A 17,651-nucleotide genomic window follows, 5' to 3' on the forward strand; every position below is an offset into this window, starting at 1 on the left:
CCATGGTTGAGAGGATAACGAAGATTAAAAAGGTGATATTTTTCGAAAACGATTTACAATGTGAACGCCTTTTATCGGAGTGCCTGTCGATAACACGTAGGTTCGAACCCCCACGATGCCTTAAGCGAGCACAGACTGAAACCTCAAATGCGTCTCCTGTCGGATGTCCAACTATACATATTCACTAGGTAACAGGTTGTTTCCTGGTCCTTTGCACAGATCTCACATTAGCAGGTTAATTTTGAGCTTCTTGGTTTTTATATAGGTGTTTTTGACCCTACAAGTGTCTAAAAGCTATCACTTTTGTTTAAGTTGTTATATAATTTTTTTTTTGGTGATATTGTCATAGGTCACATTTTCAGAAAGGTCTGCTATGTACAATGAAGGTTTCATTCAGAGTATGCATAAAAAAAAAATCCCTGAGCTTAAGTTGACCAGAATCGAGCGGACATGGGCCGCACCCATGTTCGTCTGATTCTTGAATATTCCGGAAATCAGCTATTGACATAAAGATGCCCAAAAAAAACATAATCAGTCCATTTGTAAATATGATTTTAGATATGCCAAAAATCAATTGACTCTGTTGATCTATTGTAAGTTGAATTTGCATAGAACAATTGTAACTTGTAAGTTGAATTTGCATAAATTGTTCTGAAAGGGTAGTTGTCATGCATGGGTAAATTACATCCAATGCCCTTCAGGATTAGTGGGAGCCTTGTTGTTTGAGTCACTGGTTATAATATTACACAAAATAAGTGACCTGAGATGTGGCCTGTTTAGTTCTATAAAAGATCCAGGTTGTTGGGTTCTCTGTATATGTAAAGTAAAGTTTAAAGGGATCATATATGTTTTTAATTATTAATAAGAAGCTTGGTTGGTAATACAAAGAATTGTCTTTTAAAAAAACCACACAGCTTAAGCAGCCACAAGGTTCTACTTGTCATGGGTGGCTTAAGCAGCCACCACACTAAGAAAAATGCCCTAGATCGTACAAAAGGTGGCATGGTCAACAATATTTACACAAACACGGCTCAAAGAATCCAGGATAATCCAAAGACTATAATAAATACCCATTCACACATTGTTTTTGTAACAGAAACTTCAACAAGAACTCAGAACATGGAGTGAGATGAAATCAATCATTTTAATATTACACAGAATAAGCAACCCTACTTTTTAGCATACAAAAATTAATTACTATAACATCACACAATATCCTTAGATTTAAACCATATCCTTAAATTTAGGTACATATGCCCAAATTCTTATAGCGGTGTTTGCATAACCTTTAATTTTAGCAAATCCAGAAGAATTCGAAACAAAATTAAAGCTGATTCAGATGCTTAACATAGATAGATTGTGGCAAAACCATTAATAGAAAAAAAAAAGTAAACTATGGTTTGACATCTCTATGAAAAGAACTGGGATAGAAAACATTTCCATGCCAATAAGAAAACATAATTTTAAAAATAACCATAACAACCACTAGGAGAATTTCAGGCATTCACATATTGGTTATAAGCATAGGTTTGAATGGTAGACCAAACTTGAAATATTTTAACGTGTATGTACAGAAGAGACAATACAATTAGCTGGAAAGCTCAAACTAAAATAAAGGTATACTAAATTGAAGAGGCTTGTTAATTATAGAGAACAAAAAATAGCCACCAAATTAACATTACATCCAAGATGCTAGTTTTCTTTACATAAACATATTTAAAGTCAAAAAATATTTACTTAAGTCAAATATATTGGTGTTGCATTAACTTAAGTCAAATATATTGGTGTTGCATTATTTACTTGAGTCAAATATATAGCAGTGTTTGCAACATAATAATAAAAGTACATTCCTATGGAATTGAAATAGAATTATATGATGAAATACAATGAATTAACTAATTTAAGAAAAACGGTTGCGAATCTCCAAGTTTGCCAACGTTAAAATGTGTTTTCCAAAAATAAAAGAAGAATATTATATATATATATATATATATATATATATATATATATATATATATATATATATATATATAGATATCACGAACAATATGCTTTGTCTTAAGGTGGTAAAGCTAACAAAGTATATTAAAAAAAAAATTACAACATGGTTTGCAATCTAGAGATAAATTACATTTTGGAAAACATACACAAATTTGGAGTTTTTAAAGCAGATACTCCAATCTTGAGATAAATATATTTCCAAAAGAATCTGATTAAATTATTGATAGTTTTCATTACCATTCTTAGATTGGGAAGAATAATTAAAGGTCTTTTGCCGGGTTATACACAAAGATCAGGCTAGAAAATCAACTTGGAATTTGAATACTAATTTAACATAAATGTTGAACAAACACTTCTTTAAGAGAAGAGATAAGTTAAACTAGTCAGGATAAGGATAACATCCCACTCACCATTTTGTGGTAATAAGGGTAATGTTCAACTCATCGATCAAAGTATCCAAAATGTTTAAGCTGACAATGATTAAAGCTAAGTTTGGCTAAATATTGGCATTTTTCAAGTGTCTTCATACTACCTTGGGGCATTGTCTATACAAAATTCAAAATATTTGACTTATTTTTCAAACAATGATTAAAGCTAAGTTTGGCTAAATGTTGGCATTTTTCAAGTGTCTTCATACTACCTTGGGGCATTGTCTATACAAAATTCAAAATATTTGACTTATTCTTCAATCTGTATTATATTACAGTGACGGTCAATATGACCCTAAAATTATTAGCAGGGGAGCGCCAATATCACTATGCTACTGCTAGACTGGTGTAACAATTAATATCCTTCCATTCTTAAGACTTGACTTGATCTTCCAAAATTAAAACCTTGACCTAAAAACACCCTTACATTTCTCAAACCCTTTAATCTTAGGTCAAAACACCCTTACATTTCTCAAACCCTTTGATCTTAGGTCAAAACACCCTTACATTTCTCAAACCCTTTGATCTTAGGTAACACCCTTACATTTCTCAAACCCTTTGATCTTCTTCTAGGAACATTGAGTAACATAAGTGTTGATCATAGTTACACTCCAAATTATCGTTTGATCTTCTTATAGGAAAATTGAGTAACACAAGTGTTCATCATAATTACACTCCAAACTAAGATAGTTATAAGCATATTACATAAAGACCTTTAAATTGCAAATCAAAAACTCTGGTCACAATGATATTTTTTTTAAATTGGAATTGGTAAGAGAATAAGAAAATAAATCCATGTTGATTAAAATAAACTAAATCTCTAATACAGAACTTTAAAGATCCTAAGATAGATTATTTTGGAGTCTCTATATACTCTCCCTTTCTACTTATTTATTTATATATAAACCAATTTAAACATTTGTTGCTTCCTTTAAATTTCAAATCTTAACTTATGAATTAAGCCTAAATTTAAAAGCATTTAATTTTCTATGTCAAGTGTCACAATTTATTGCAAAAAGTCTTTCAAAATCTCATCTAAGACAATTCCATCCATAAGATCCTACATTAATACGTCCAAATCTCATCGAAGACAATTCCATCCATAAGATCCTACATTAATACGTCCAAATTTGTACTGGTTACCATTAAAACTCAAAATTTGCAGAATTTTGTATAGTACAGTGGAATAGCCTACTCTATTTTGTTGAGCCGATGCATTATTAGGATCGAACATTTAAAACAAAAATGGAATTTGAGAAATTCAATTACCTTGAAATACATGTTAATATAGCATATGACTAAGTCGTGTAACAATTAATCTACTTTATGATGATTGTTCAATTCCACCTTCATTTATAATGTCGTAAACACATTTATTTTTTATATCTTTATCATTTAAAAAGAATTATAATGTTATGTGTGATTGGGGATAAAAATATAAAATCAAATATAATGTTGTGTGATATAAATGTGTCATGAGGAGATATTTTTTTTGGAATCAAGTAAAATAAACATTTTGAAATAGTCTCGATAATAAAATTTTAAAAATAATGTATTAATAACATAATTTTAATTTTAAAAATATAACTATATTTATATTTTAATAAATTTATCTCATATATTAATTTTAGCTCTATATCTTTTTGTACGGAGAGGTGCTTTCTAGTTATAGGAAATGCAATGTCCTATAAATATAAATTAAATTAAAATTAAATATAAAAAAAAATCAAATAAAAATTCAATTAAATAAAATTGGAAACATGTTACTAGTTAAGGAAATGCAATGTCTTATAAATATAAATTAAATAAATAAAAAATCAAATAAAAATGCAAGGTAAACATTTTAATTCATTCAAAATAAAATTTAAAAATAAAAATAAAAGGATAAATATCCATGGTCATTTTCAATTCCAAGTAAAATTATTTCTATTTAGGAATTTGGAAATCAAGATCTCATTGTGCTAAAGTAGATGATGCATAGGGAGATTTCAGTTTCTAATAATAAAATTTAGATACCATCACATTATATTATTATTTTTGGACCTAAACTTTAGTATCAACATATTTTATTGATTACTTTTGTGGTTAATCATCAATTTTCTCTTTTAGCTATATTTAAACTAATTTAATTCTTCCATGAGAGTCTTCTTAGAAGGCACATGTACCTTTTGACAAATAAAATATAAATTTTCCATACAAATCTATATAAATAATAGATTAAAATGAACATGGTGTTAAAATTAAAAAAAAAATATCCACAAATTACTTATTATCTCCATCTAAACAAAGACAATGCAATCATAAATTATCTTGCTATTTTAATTGTAACTTTTATTAATATAAAGTTGTATGCCTTTATTTTTTTCCACTCTAATTTAATTATATTTAAACTAAGAGAGTAGCAATTTTGTAGCCTTTATTCAAATGTGGGAACTCATTCATATTTTTCAAAGTTCAATAACTCAACTAAGCGGCAGGAAACACTAGCTATACGGCCTTGTTTAAATGGTATTGGGTTGCCAATATTTTAGAGTTAAAAACTAAAATATTGGATTTTGAATTTAGTTTCTTTGTTATGGTTAAAATATAGAATAATGTCCAATATGTTATAAATATAGAATATCACAAGGTAATGGATATGTGAATAGTTGTAAATTGTTTATGAATAGATTGTAAATTTTATATAATAATTATATTTTTTAATGTTTAAGTGAGGTGAATAATTAGTAAGAACTATAGTAAATTATTGGCAATAAAATTAGTATTTAGTAGAAAAGCTTTAAAGTAGGGGATACTTTTAGTGTAAATAAGAAAATTTGAATTAGATTTAAAAATTTTAGTAATTTATATATATATATATATAGCAAAGAAAATGTTTTAAAGCGTAAAATATATTTTAAGATGTAAAAAATAGAATTTATCTATTTATTTTGTCATAAAAAGTATGTATTTAGAGTAAAAGTGTATATAAGTTTGTATATATTTTTAAAAATTTAATTTGTCATGTAAATGGGTATAGGTATATATATATATAATGTAAAAAGTAAATATGTATCTTGTGAATATAATAATCAAATATGTAGCTTTTATTTTTATTTTTATAAAAATAAAAGCTACATATTTATAACATTATATTATTATTATATGTTTATAAAAAAGCTACATATTTATAACATTATATTATTATTATATGTTTATATATTTATATTATAAAAATAAAAATAAAAGTTGATGTGAGTTAATCCGCGCGCTGCCTGCTCCTTCGCTCTCAAGCTAGGGTTCTGAGAGTCCTACAGCGCCGCCCAGGCTGCTGCGCCCCTGCGCACAGCCTCGCCCTCCCCTCCGCAGCCAGATGGAGACCCCCGAGAGCTCTGCCCCCCTAGCGGATCCGCCTCCTGAAGTCACTGCTTTCAGAAATTTGATTGCAAATGGGACAAATCGCCCTCCTTCTGCAACTCAGCAGAAATTCATCAAAAGAATGGATACGATACCCTCTGTTGCCCTGCCAGAGGAGGACACCTGCAAAGCGGCTTTGAATTTGGCAGAAAGAGGCCTCATAGGCCAGTTTACAGGCTTATGGCCCTCCCCCAAATCCGTGGAGGAATGGACTCAAAGAAACTGGAAACCTCTGATAAAAGACGGAGTGAAGAGTTATTTTGTGGGCAAAGGGTACTTCGTTTTTGTATTTGAAAACACGGAAGACAGAAGCTTAATATTCAGAAACGGCCCCTACTTCATGGGGCCGCAGGGACTGTATTTAAATCAATGGAATCCAGACTTTGATCCCTCCCAAGACGTCCCATCTGCTGTGCCGGTGTGGGTAAGGCTCCCTCATCTGCCCCTTCATTGCTGGAATCAAAAATCGTTCCAGACCATCGGGAACGCATTAGGAAGATATATAGATCAGACTGTAAGAAGAGACCAATATTCTTGTGCACGTATCTGCGTCGAAGTGGACCTTGAGGAAGGATTTCCTGAAGCGATCAAGCTCTCGGTGGCAGGGTGGACGCACATCCAAGAGCTCGACTATGAACAACTCCCCTTTAAATGCAGACATTGTCATGGCTACGGTCACTTTGCCAAGCATTGTAAGAAGAAAGCAGAGGAACAGTCTGAAAAACAGAATGGAGATCAATGGACCCTAGTCCAGAGAACAACCCAAGCAAAGAAAGATGCAGGAAAAAGCGCAGCAACAGGGGACAGGAACATCAACATCCCAACTCAGGAAGAGGGAGAAAAAGCAAAAGGAACCGAGGAGGCACAACCCGATCCACCGAACAAAGAACAGGAAAAAGAGAACCACGAGGAAACCCCTCCTGCAAGCAAAGAGGGAGGGGGCGACATCCAAGGCAGCCCCTCTAACCCCACCTATGCAGAAATCATAAAGAAAAAGCTAGCCGAAAGCTCTGAGTCCTCAGAGGAAGAACTCTTTGAGAGACCATTAAAAAGACCCGGAAGGAAATCCCGCAAGGAAAAAAGAGAAGAAGAAGCAGAAAGGCTCAAAACTCAAGGGAGCCAATCCACAATATAAATGACAATCGGAAGAAGTAGCAGGCCCGGGTCATCCAAGGGTGGCTACACCCCGCTCATCGGTAAATAATGAAATTAGTCTCTTGGAATTGCAGAGGACTGGGGAACCCCGCAAAAATAGAAGCAGTAAAGGACCTTTTAAAGTCGGAACCTACTGACATCCTCTTGCTCCAAGAGACAAAGATAGCAGGACAAGCCCTGCTAGAAACCAGCAAGTCAAAATGGAAGAAAAGTTCAGGCATAGCTGTCAGCGCTCGGGGCTCCTCGGGAGGACTGGCAACTCTCTGGAACGAAGATCAATTCCAGCTGATCAACACTCACGAGACCCTGCATTGGATATACACAGAAATAACCCACATTTCAAGTAAGTTATCTATCTCTCTTGTCAATCTATATGTACCTGTCAATTACTCCGAAAAAAGAGACTGCTGGAACTCTCTGGCAGAGTTTCTTGAGCAGGAAACCCCCAACAACATCATTCTCGCTGGAGATCTCAACATTGTTTTGAAAGCCAAAGAAAAAAGAGGAGGTACCAATTCCAAGGACCCTATGGTGGGTGTAGTGGAGGAGCTTGCTCAGCATTGGGATCTGCAAGATTTTAACCCAATTCAAGGTTTATTCACCTGGTCAAACAACAGAACAGGAACAGATCATATCTCTGCTCGACTGGACCGATTTCTTGTGCAAACCTCCCTCCTCATGAACAAGAAAATCATAACAACAAAAATTCTGCCCAAGTTGTCCTCTGACCACAAGCCAATACAGCTCTGTTTAGAAGATGAAGAGGATTTGGGCCCCATCCCATTTCGTTTTTCTCCTCAATGGATCGAAAGGGAAGGCTTTTTGGAGACTGTGAAAGCAGCTTGGGACACCTCCATTTCAGGCTCCCCAAGCTTCGTTTGGGAGCAAAAACTGAAGCTCACCAAAAAAGCTTTGAAGGAGTGGATCAAGAAACCAGCTCCCAACCCCATCTCTCTTAGAGTCGCAGCAGTCCAGGCTTTGCACTCCCTACAAAATGACATGGAAAGCAAAAATATTAATGAAGATCTCTTGGACAAGGAAACAAAAGCGCAGAGAGCAGCCTACCAATCTTTTAGAAAAGAGGAAGAATACTGGAGATTAAAGTCTAGGAGCCTGTGGCTAAAAGCCGGGGACCGCAATACCTCTTTCTTCCACCGACAGTACAGGGCTAGACTGTCAAGGAATCATATAGCAGAAATAAAGACTTCGACGGGCCAAATCTGCAAGGGCTTTCAACAAGTCAAAGAAGCAGCAGAATTACACTTCCAAAATCTCTACAACCCGGATGCTCAAGGTGAAGAAGCGGACGAAGCAGATTTCCTCAATCACATCCCCTCCTTAATCTCACCGGAGGACAACTCAGAACTATGCAAGCCTGTTTCAGAGGAGGAAATAATCAAAGTTATCTGGTCTATGGATTCCGACAAGGCCCCTGGGCCGGACGGATTCACCATTCATTTCTACAAAGTATGCTGGGATATCATAAAATATGATCTGCAAAAGATGATAAGGGGATTCATGACAAAAGCTAAAGTAGGTGGTAGCACCAACTCAACCTACTTAGCTCTGATTCCCAAAGACTCTAACCCGGAAACCTTTGCCAGATTCAGGCCAATTTCGTTATGCAATGCCTCCTATAAGATTTTGGCAAAGTTGTTAGCCAACAGAATAAAGCCCTTGCTTCCCAGAATTATCTCTAACTCCCAAGGAGGCTTTGTGGAAGGTAGACACATTCTGGACAATGTCATTCAAGTGCAGGAGACTATACACTCAAGCAAGCAGAGGAAAGAGAAAGGTATGCTCATAAAGCTAGATATGGCGAATGCGTTTGACAGAGTCAACAGAACATTCCTCAGCAAAGTTTTGCTCTCCTTTGGTTTTTCCACTCAGTTTGTTAACCTCTTAAAAGCCTGCATGAATAATCCATGGATAGCTCCCCTCATAAATGGCAGGCCTGCCAACTTCTTTAAAGCCAAGAGAGGCATCAGGCAGGGATGCCCGCTCTCCCCCTATCTTTACATCATATTGGCTGAAGCATTAAGTCGAAAACTTGAAGCTGAAAGACTGTCAGGATCCATTCCGGGCCTCAAACCCTCCAACAGAGTAAGACCCCTGAATCACGCATTATTCGCAGATGACTCGATCCTGTTGGGGGGCGCCTCAACCAGAATAGCAAAGGCCTTCGACACGGTCATCAGGAACTATTGCAAAGTCTCAGGAGCTTTGGTAAATGAAAGAAAAAGCGAAGTCTACAGCTGGAATACAGATCAACAGGAGCTCAATAATATAGCTAACACTCTTGGATTCAAAGGGCATTCCCAATGGGATAGAATCAGATATCTTGGGCTCCCCATAATCTCAGGAGTGAATAAGAGATCGCTATGGAGCGACATAATTTGCAAATTTAAAACCAAGATTTCGAAATGGGGAGGATACTGGTTGACAAAAGGAGGTAAGGTCATTTTAATTAAATCTCAGCTCTCTTCCTTAATTATTTACCAAGCAGCCTTTCTGCTCGCTCCCAGAAATGTCATGGATCAAATCTCCTCTTTCCTCAGAGATTTCCTTTGGCAAGGAGGCAGGGGCAATGATAAGAAACAACATCTTGTAAACTGGGAAACTGTCAAGAAGCCCATCGTTGAAGGAGGACTGCAAATTCGCGATCCTTCTCTGGTCAACCTCGCCTTAGGCAGCAAAATTCTGTGGAAAATGATCAAAGAACCAAGTCATCCTGTAAGTGCCATATTGCGGTCAAAGTATACAAATAAAATTGATTTGAGAAATCTCCAACTGGGTTACACAGCTAACAGCACGCTGTTGTGGAAACTCTGTTATAAGAGCTGCAATTTCTTCAAACGAAATGTCTACAGAATTCCAGGAAATGGCAAGCAAACTCGTCTTTGGCAGGATCGTATAATGGGACAAAATCCGCTAAGCGAAAATGAGGAAATCGCTGACTTAAGGGACTGGCTAATTTCTGTTGGGAAGCTAAGTTTATTTGATATCTCCTCATGGGATCAGAGAGACGATTGGGCCGGTTGGGCAATCCCCGTTCCTCCTGCCCACCTGCAACTGCAAATGAACACATTTCTGAAACTGATCGAAGACGCTACACCGATACATCGTTCAATGCAAGACCGGTGGGGCTGGGGCCAATCTGGAGAATATACAGCAACAGAAGGATACAAAGCACTTCAGACTTCGGGAAACAATAAGCACAGTGCCGCGTTCTGGAAAAACGTATGGGAGCCCTTAGCTCTCCCAAAAGTCAAATTTTTTTTTTTTTTTTTTTTTTTTCTGGACTCTGATTCATAATAAGATCTTAACCGGAGACAATCTAGCAAAAAGAAATTTCGCTGGCCCACACTGGTGCGCTCTTTGCAGAAGCAACGCCGAGACAGCCCAACATCTCTTCATCGATTGCCAGTTCGCAAAGGAAGTATGGGATCTAACGCTCCAAGATTTTCACATAAGCTCTCCCGCTCAGATATCAGTCCCAGATCTCTTCGCAGATTGGAGCCATCTCTACTCTCATCATATACCTCATAAATCGATTTGGCGCAAAATTTGGAATGCCCTGCCCAAGTTTGTCTGTTGGAAGATTTGGTTGGCCCGTAATCAGAAGATTTTTAAAGACCTGCATCTCACTCCCTTGCAAGTAGCAGCAAAAGCCAGATCTCTTCTCCTAGAAGCGGCACAGCAGCAGAACCATAAAGAGGACACATCACTCCAGCCGGTAGAGAAGAGGTGGCTCGGAAAGTTTGAATTTCAAAACAGAAAGAACCTCCTTTCTCCTCAAACAGAGCCCCCAACCTGGAAAAAGAGAGACACGGATGAAACATTCCAGCACTGGTGGAGAGCTCAAAACTCCCACACAATCTTCTTTGATGGGGCTTCCAAAGGAAACCCCGGCCCCTCGGGCGCCGGTGGGATCATCTATTCCCCTGAAGGGCTCTCCCGAGATACTTTCTATTGGGGTCTTGGCCTGAAGACTAACAATCAAGCAGAGCTGCTCAGCCTTCTTAAAGCATGTCAAATTGCCAGAGAAAAAGGGATCAGAGATATTCAGGTTTTTGGAGATTCGGAGATTCTCATAAAGAAGCTGAATGCTGGAGAACTATTCAGAAATGCAGGTCTTAATAGATCTCTGGAAAGACTGAAAAGAGTGCTCTCCTCCTTTGCTTCCTACAAATTCTACCATATACTTAGAAGCTCAAACAGCGAAGCGGATTTGATGGCTAACAAAGGGAGTGCTCTGGATAAAGGGTTGTTGTTCATAAATGAGGACAGATTTGTAGAAATTCCTTGCTAAATGCTTAGATAGATCAGCTGATTTAGAAGTACAAGCATGATGTAAACAGGGCTGCTTTGGCAAAGCCCCTCTCTTTTTTCCCTTATAAATAATAAAAAAACATATCCGTTAAAGTTAAAAAAAATAAAAATAAAAATAAAAGCTACATATTTGATTATTATATTCACAAGATACATATTTACTTTTTACATTATATATATATACCTATACCCATTTACATGACAAATTAAATTTTTAAAAATATATACAAACTTATATACACTTTTACTCTAAATACATACTTTTTATGACAAAATAAATAGATAAATTTTATTTTTAACATCTTAAAATATATTTTACACTTTAAAACATTTTCTTTGCTTTATATATATATATATATATATATATATATTAAAAAAAAAATTATTAAAATTTTTAAATCTAATTCAAATTTTCTTATTTACACTAAAAGTATCCCCTACTTTAAAGCTTTTCTACTAAATACTAATTTTATTGCCAATAATTTACTATAGTTTTTACTAATTATTCACCTCACTTGAACATTAAAAAACATAATTATTATATAAAATTTACAATCTATTCATAAACAATTTACAACTATTCACATATCCATTACCTTGTGATATTCTATATTTATAATTAAATGGGTATATATATATATATATATATATATATATATATATATATATATATAATTATATATATATATATAATTATAATGTAAAAAGTAAATATGTATCTTGTGAATATAATAATAATAATATTATATTTATAACATTATATTATTATATGTTTATATATTTATATTATAAAAATAAAAATAAAAGCTACATATTTGATTAAAAATGTGTATTAATTTAGTGTTCTATTTTATTATATTAAAATAAATATTTCATAATTAAATATAATAATATTTATGTTATGCTATGTTGTGTTATGTAAACATTTGACTCAGTTAAATTACACAAAAATAAAATTAAAAATATAATATTTATTTGATCTCTCTTGGTGCTTGGTAGATTAGGATTTCAGATAGATCTAGACTACAAATATATGTTTAATTTTTTTTATTAAACTGAATATTATATTGAGTGTTTTTTTTAATGAATATTTTTAGATTTTTTTTAAATGTAAGTCATTCTTGCACAATAAACAAAATCCATGTGGTGGCAATGTGCAAAAAAACGGAATGACTTATTGGAAAAGCAAAGGAGAGGCACAAATATAATACACACAAAACAACATGAGTTGTGGCTCTTCAATTGATCACACAAACTTGACTTGATTATAAGGAACCCATCATGGGGCATTTATCCTTTTTCAACTAGTGTCTCACTTAAAATAACTTCAACATGCAAAAACACACTATATTTGACATTTCAACAACATGCAAACACAAACTGACACTAATTAACTCAAACTCTAAATTTGGACTGCTCTACATGCGGAAGTAATTACAATTTCCAACACTCCCCCTTAATTACCACTGTATGACTCAACATAACTCAATCATGACTCAACATAACTAAACTATGCTTGCTAGGCTTACAATATAAATTGACTCAATCATCACTCAAAAATGTATGTTGGTCTAAGTCTCAGTTAGGCTTACAATGACACAAAACTTTGACCAAAAAAAAAAAAGAAATCTTCCAAATTCTATATCCTTGAAACTACTTGATTATCTCTTGTTCTTTCTTTCCATACATTCCATATTTCTTCACTTGATGCTACTGCAATGTTTCTTTGACTTGTTTTGTATTTGTTCTGAAAAACAATCTGATCATGTCTTCTACAACTTCCTCTTCAAAGATTCGTTCAACCATGGACTGGTGTCACAACTCTTCATCTTTAAATTGTGTTCTTCCATCTAGTTCTTGCACTTCATATCCCTCATCTTCTTTCTACCATATTTATTGATAGCAAAATCTCATCTTTTCTTGACTCCATTGCTGAAAAATGGTTTCACTACAAGGAAAACACCTTCTAGCGGAGGTTATAATGGAGGTTTTTAGTGTTATAAAATTGACAAAAATTACCAAAAAAACATCTTCTAACACATTTGTTTGTGATAACAGATGTTTTAGTGGAGATTATAATAGAAATTCATTACAACAAAAAAAATTTGGATGACCAGAGGTTTTAGCAGATGTTTTTTTTATGTGCGCTTCATGGAACAAGTAGCACCAATGCACTACATATATAAAAGCACTTGGTTGCATACATAATTAAAAGAATCGAGGCGTTGAATGCAAAGAGCACCAAAGCCTTAAATGTATACCGCCTTGGTGCTTATCTATCAAAAAATGCCTCGAGGCATTCTTTTAAGGAATGACACTGGGGCATGCAAAAAATGATTGCACTCTTGGTGCTTTTGCTTAAACTTAGAGTGTCGATGCATATTATTTGTATAAATGCACTGGTGCATTAGGGATAAAAGGACTGATGATGTTAATTTTAATAATGCATCGGTGATTTATAAACTTCCGTGGATATTCCACTGGACAATTTGTCACAACAAATCTGATAATAGTATTAAAATACTGAATTTCTACACTATTACATTTTATCAAAATTCTAGATCTGTAGATTTAACTGTAATTAGTGCATGCATGCGAATGGAAATTATTTAGAAAAGTAGAGAACGACAAAATAATCTCAGACACACACATAAGACACAAGATATGCTCTATGGGAAACTCATTCAGGAGAAAAACCCAACTGGAAGGTGAGGCCCCTTCGATCTCTTTCTTTGCCTGAAAATATGGATACATGTACAAAGAAGTAATGTATGTGGCTCGTGGGCTACTACAATACACAGATCCTCTCTATGTGCTCTAACTCTTATCTCTCCTGGCTATCTTTGCTCAGCTATGGAACAAAATGCTCTCGAAAGAATGGAATGCCTCTTCCTCTTAGTGGCCCAGTTATAACACAACCCAATAGCCTACTAGTGGTTAAGTTTGACTACATAAACTCTTAACTCAAGTTATAATATAGATTCTTATAGAGTCTTTTACATCAAAAACACGTGGCCAACCCCTTTTCCATGAATAATGGAGGTTGATGATCCGAAATTAAACAGGAACACAACAAGTTACAGATATAATCATAAACAAAGAGATGCAATGGAAAACAATTCAGTTCAAATAATAGAAAAATACTGAACTATGCTTATAAACATAATGGAAATAAGATAGCTCAGATGATGGTAGCTTATCTCTGAGAGGATATGTGGCGGCTACATGCCTTTGAACTGTGTTACAATGAGGCTGAAGGGCCTATTTATTATTGGACAACATGAGAAAACCCTAAACAACCAAAACCCTAACCTCAAGAGATGTAACACCAAGAGTTTGGGGCCTCGTTGGGGTTAGTTGGGCAACCAACTTCCCTAGGTCGTAACTTAGTCATATTATCTTCGTTTGGTGCGTATGATACCTTGTTGGAAAGGTTTCTCCGAGTACTACATGTTTTTTTGCAGGCCCCCACCTATGACTATAGGCCTGTTATAGACCCCAAAAAACCACCGTTTAGGGGGTCAAAACTGCTCTAGAAGTTCAAGACCCGAAAAACTGCTAAAAATAGTAAATGTTGAAATGAACAAGGAAACAAATGAAACTGACTGGGGGATCTAGGTGGAATAGGTGGGTGGACGCCAATATCCACCTAGATCATTCCTCCCCCCTTAGGAAGCAATGGTCCCCATTGCATGCAGAACCTCCATGAGGTGAGGGAATTTCTGTTGAATGTGGTCCCTGGTGAACCACTTGCCCTTGTGAAGGAGTTGGCCTGATTTGACAACTCGATATAACTGTATCCTCTATTGGCAAATGTTCTTGATCTATGTGTACATGATCTGATCAGTTGTGGCATGTTCCATGCAGTTCAGGTTGAGCTCTATTAGTGTGAGCTATTCTGCAATGTCATATGTGTCCAACAATGGTGGAAAGTATGGCTGAAGGTGATCTACATTGAACACTGGTTGTAGACCAAGGAACAATGGGTTGTTGAACTTTAAGGGATTGTCACTGATAGTCTTGCTGATGGTGTATGGCCCATGTCAGAGTAGGTGAGGTTTGCGGTGGGATCTAGCAAGGTGCTACTTCTGCAAATGTAGCCAAACTTTGTCGCCCACCTGGAACTTGTGTGACACTCGATGTTGATCATGGAGTTGCTTGTACTTAGCATTGGCTCTCTCCAATATATCATGGACCTATTGGCAGATGTGTTGAATGTGCTAAATGAAGTTGTTAGCCCTTTCATCTTCGCACTAAACGTGAGCTGAATCTACTTTAGTTTTTGCAAATGGTATGGCCACATCAATGAGGAGTAATGGCTGAAATCCCAACCCTTATTGAAAGGGGATGTGGCCTGTTGAGCTGTGGAGAGCTCTGTTGTGGCTATGTTGGACATAGGGGAGAATTTCATCACACGTGCGTGGATGCTTCGAGTTGTACATATGCATAATGTGTACGATCATCCAGTTGACAACCTCTATTTGGCCATCAGTTTGGGGATGGAAAGCCATGGACTTAGTAAGTTTTGTATCTAGTATCGACCAGAGACTTGACCAAAATGAACTTAGGAATCTGCTATCCCGATCTGAGACAATGGACTGTGGGATCCCAAAGTGTACCCACACTTGGTCAAAGAAGAGATTAGCAGTGGCCTCTGCTATGATACTATTCTTGCAGGCCGCCATGATGTCCATATTAGAGAATCTATCGACGAACACGAAAACACAATCATTACCATGCTTAGTAGAAGGAAGGCCCGACATGTAATCCATGGAGACAAGTTCCCAAGGCCGCCTAGGAGTAGGTAGAAGAGTATACAAGCCTTGGTTCTTGATGGTTGGTTTGGAAATGGCATAGGAGGTGCAGGATCTAATGTACTTCTCAACATCTTGTTGAAGTTTCAACCAATAAAAATACTTCTACAATACTTCCACTATTTTATCTACTATGAAATGTCTAGCGACCCTACTGTAGTGTGCCTCCCAAATCATCTTGGCACGCCCACTTGAAGGAACACAGATGTGTCTTAGGTGGCATAACAGTGCATCATGAAAGTGAAAATTTGGAACTTGCTTCCCTTCAAGGAGTGTCTGGTATATGCTGCCAAATTCTGGATCGCTCTTGTAAAGATGCGGCCACCCCTATGTCTTGTGCCCATAGGAGTCGAGCACAGTGATCAGTTCCATGACTGGTGGTCGGCTGAGGTAATCAACGACATTATTGGTGCTACCCTTTTTATACTTAATGTTCAAATGGAACTGTTGCAGATAGGTGGACCATTTATGATGGTGATCATTCTGCAACTTCCCGTGTGTCTGTATGAACTATAGAGGTCGATGGTCTATGTGGATGACCATTTCCTTCCCCAGAATGTAATGCTTCCATTGACAGTAGGCTTGCACAATGGACTACATTTCTTTGTCGTAAGTGGGGTACTTTTGGACTTTGTCTGAAAGTGTCTCACTGTGGTAAGCCACTGGAGGCCCATGCTGATTAAGAACTACACCAATAGCATAGTCAGAGGCATTTGTCTCAATCTCAAATGGTTGTTGCAGGTCTGGTAATGTGAGCACTAGTGCAGAACATATGCAATTATTCAACTCGGAGAATGCTTTTTGTTGGGTTTCTGACCAAAAAAACTTTGCTTTCGCTCCACCCTTGGTGACTTGACTTAAAGGCCAAGTGATATGAGAGAACCCCAACATGAACCTACAGTAGGAATTGGCAATACCTAAAACGTTGTGGAGCTCTTTTAGAGTGGTTGGGGCTGACCAATCCTGAATGACTTATATCTTGGATGGGTCCACATGTACACCCTTCTCATCAATGATGTATCCCATATATTGAACCTGGGTCATGCCAAAGGTGCATTTCTCCAAGTTAGCACACAACTTGTGTTGTCGCAAGGTTTGAAGGACCTGTCGAATATGGTGGAGGTGCTCTTCCCAACTCTGGTTGAAGATCAAGATGTCATCTAAATACACCACCAAGAACACATTGGTGAAGGGTCGCAAGATGTCGTCCAACAGTCTCATGAAGGTTGCAGGGGCGTTCGTCAATCCAAACAACATGATCAACCATTCAAAAAGGCCCTCCTTGGATTTCAAGGCATTCTTCCACACATCGAAGGGTTCGATAGGCACCTAGTGATTACCTAACTTTAAGTCAATCTTGCTGAAATATTTGGCCCCTTTGAGCTGGTCCAGAAGGTCATCAATCCATGGGATTGGGTACCTATTCCAGATAGTGATCTTGTTAAACACCCGATAGTCAATACAGAGCCTCCAGGTCCCATCCTTGTTCTGTACCAATACAATCAAGCTCCCATAAGGTGATGAG

Source organism: Pinus tabuliformis, chromosome 4_1 (genome assembly GCF_031772625.1).
Source record: "Pinus tabuliformis cultivar Carrire ecotype Pingquan chromosome 4_1, CPIR1, whole genome shotgun sequence".
Classification (NCBI taxonomy): domain Eukaryota; kingdom Viridiplantae; phylum Streptophyta; class Pinopsida; order Pinales; family Pinaceae; genus Pinus; species Pinus tabuliformis.